The following is a 2,760-nucleotide window of genomic DNA, read 5'->3' on the forward strand; positions in this document are numbered from 1 at the left end:
TGCTGATAGGTCCTTATTTGTTTTCATTAATGGTCCTTAAAAGTACTTAATTTCCGTCTACAGAAATGTTTACGAACCCTGGTTGTAAATTTTATGTTTAAGGTGAGCATATCTGTGTTGGTCCTAGGAAGTAACTGCTGTAAGTTTTGTAATTCTGTTAGAAACTACACAAGAAGTGAAAATTTTTATGGGAAATATAATTGTTATATTGTATATTTTTCAATATTTACTTTCTTCATTTGTTTTCCAGGTTGGTTCTTCAATAATTTGAGGCATCTCTTATAATGGCATCACCTACTCCTTCTGTCCTAGATTCCTCATTATTTGGATCTCGTCAGTTAGAGTCCTTTGGAGACCGAGCACAACCGGAAAACGTAGGCACTGAGGGCAGTCTTTGCCCCGAAACATATACAGCTCAAAAAGTTTTACCTTGTTTACGCACTTTCTGCGAAACTTGTCGTGAAAAACTAACAGAAAACCACGATAAAATCCATTCTCCCAAGTATGAACAGGATCGTGCTCTTTTATCTCAAGGTAACGCCATCAGGAATGTGCTTGAAACCTCTGCCTTAGAAGTTTCTCATCCTTGCACTGGTTGCAAGGCAAAAGATACTCACGCTGTTGCTCTTTGCTTTGATTGTGACAATTATTTGTGCCGAAATTGTGTCATGGCTCATCAATTTATGAATTATTTTGAAGGTCATCATATTTTCAATCATAATGAGAAGTTCGACAAAGATGACTTTAAAACAGATAAAGTGAAACGTTGTCCTCGACACATGATGGAAACGCTCAGATCCTTTTGTAAAGCATGTAATACACCAATTTGCAAAGAATGCATGAAGAATGATCATCCAAAAGGTCTCCATGATTACAAATCTCAAGAAATACTTGAGGATTTGCTTGAAAGGAGCAAAACCAAAACGAATGATTTAAGAAGTGCTGCCAAATCTGTAGAAGATTTTTCATCACGTCTGCAAATGCAGTATCCTAAAGCACAAACAAAAATCGATGACACTTTTAATTTTTATTGTTCTGTATTGGAAGAACGTAAAGAAGAACTGAAGAAAGAGCTTGACGATCTGTATAATACTAAGATGGTTTCTTTAACTTTAATGGGCAATAAAGTCCAAGAAATGATAGAAAGGGCTCAACAAACGCTTCTGTTTGTTGATCGCATTAAGAAGAGATTCTACAGCAATTCAGAAATTTTAATGTTTAAACAGCTTCTTGACTCTAAATTACAGAGTATTATTTCGTATAATCCTGAAGTCAATATGCAATCTTTAGATCTTGAGTTCCTGTCCAATCACCAGGCCATCCAGGTTGGTGTTCGGAACACGTTTGGATATATTCGCCATAATTCTGAAGATGTTCCAACTACTAAGGCACAAACAATTGCAAGGCCAAATGGTGTGGTTAATTCTGATCGTACCTATCAAAATGCGCATGCCTATGAGTCAAACATCATATCTAAAAGTTCTGCAAATAGCCAATTAGCCTTGGAGCATTTTCTACAAGTTTGGGTGGTATGAAATGGTCCAGTGAAATGGTGCAGTCTGAAATGGTCCAGTCCCCATATGAAAACTGGTCCAGTGGAACAGCTGACTTATTTCATCTGACTAGTGAACCAGCTGTTGATTTTTCACCCAAATTCATTTCTCCCAGCATGTATCCCATAAGATCTCAAATTAAAAGGCAAAAAATGATTTATCATTGTAAGTTTGGAGACTTTGGTGTTATGGAAGGACAATTTACTGAGCCTAGTGGTGTAGCAGTTAATGTCCAAAATGATATCCTAGTAGCAGATACAAATAATCACAGAATACAAGTTTTTGATAAAGTAGGAAGATTTCAATTTCAATTTGGAGAATGGGGAAAAAGAGATGGACAGTTGTTATATCCCAATAGAGTTTCTATTGAGAAAACATCTGGAGACATTATTGTAACAGAGAGAAGCCCTACTCATCAAATTCAAATATATAATCAATATGGACAGTTTGTTAGAAAATTTGGGGATAATATTCTTCAGCATCCTCGAGGAGTGGCTGTTGACATTAATGGTCGAATTATTGTCATTGAGTGTAAGGTCATGAGAGTGATAATCTTTGACCAACTTGGTAATGTCTTGCAGAAATTTGGTTGCTCTAAACATATAGAGTTTCCAAATGGAGTTGTAGTGAATGATAAGGAAGAAATATTTATTAGTGATAACCGAACACACTGTGTGAAGGTATTTAGCTATGATGGAGCATTTCTTCGTCAGATAGGAGGTGAGGGTCTTACTAACTATCCCATTGGTGTCTGTATTAATCAGAATGGTGAAATTTTAGTAGCTGACAATCACAACAACTTCAACATTACAATATTTACACAAGATGGACAATTAGTGAATGCTTTTGAAAGTAAAGTTAAGCATGCCCAGTGCTTTGATGTTGCTTTAATGGATGACGGCTCAGTTGTCCTTGCTAGCAAGGATTACCACTTGTACATCTATCGTTATATGTAGATTCCATGTTTAGGAATTTAAACTATGTGGAAATCATCTTTAATGAAGTTGTTGTATTTGAAATATTATACTCAGTTATTGCCTTTTCGGGCAGCTGTTGCAAATGAAATGGGAAAGTAAATATGTGAAAGAAAGTTATTGGAAGAAACATATGTGGTAACCTGTATTTGCAAATTGTTGCTGTTATCTGTAAATTTAGTTTGCAGAATAAAATGTGAAGATGTCCAACAGTTTTTATGTGCACACTTGAA

At 35.7% G+C, this 2,760-nt stretch overlaps 1 pseudogene; it reads left to right on the forward strand.

Annotated features, from left to right (window-relative positions):
* Nucleotides 1-284: 284 nt before the first annotated feature.
* Nucleotides 285-2,530, forward strand: LOC146996612 (protein brain tumor pseudogene; annotated as a pseudogene).
* Nucleotides 2,531-2,760: the final 230 nt, after the last annotated feature.

The sequence above is a fragment of the Stegodyphus dumicola genome, chromosome 7 (genome assembly GCF_044657685.1).
Source record: "Stegodyphus dumicola isolate Sdum_Otavi_A_Nest chromosome 7, ASM4465768v1".
Classification (NCBI taxonomy): Eukaryota; Metazoa; Arthropoda; class Arachnida; order Araneae; family Eresidae; genus Stegodyphus; species Stegodyphus dumicola.